This window comes from Theobroma umbraticum, unplaced genomic scaffold, assembly GCF_002168275.2.
Source record: "Theobroma umbraticum cultivar Fairchild unplaced genomic scaffold, ASM216827v3 scaffold_67.0, whole genome shotgun sequence".
NCBI lineage: Eukaryota > Viridiplantae > Streptophyta > Magnoliopsida > Malvales > Malvaceae > Theobroma > Theobroma umbraticum.
Genome location: NW_018397262.1, coordinates 632901 through 633245, shown reverse-complemented (window position 1 = coordinate 633245; position 345 = coordinate 632901).

Genomic DNA, 345 nt, shown 5'->3' with positions numbered 1-345 from the left:
TTATTTTTTTGATTTTTAATTAAAATGATTGGCAATATGCTATAATTAATCATTAAAATTAATATTTAGGTATTACTTTTTTTTGTAGATGTCAACTGATGAGGAAACAAATTTTACAACTAATGAGACACTAACACCATCAACATTTACACCATATGTTACTGCTAGTTCTACCGAAACCAACAAAATATGTGAAGTTGTAAGTAAAGTGCAGAAGCAAAGGGAGTCGTCTCAATCTACATCAATTATGTGGGATCACTTCACCAAATATGTTGATAAAAAAGGTAATAAGAAAGCTAAATGTTCTCATTGTGCTAAAGAATTGTGTGCTGATACAAAAAAGAA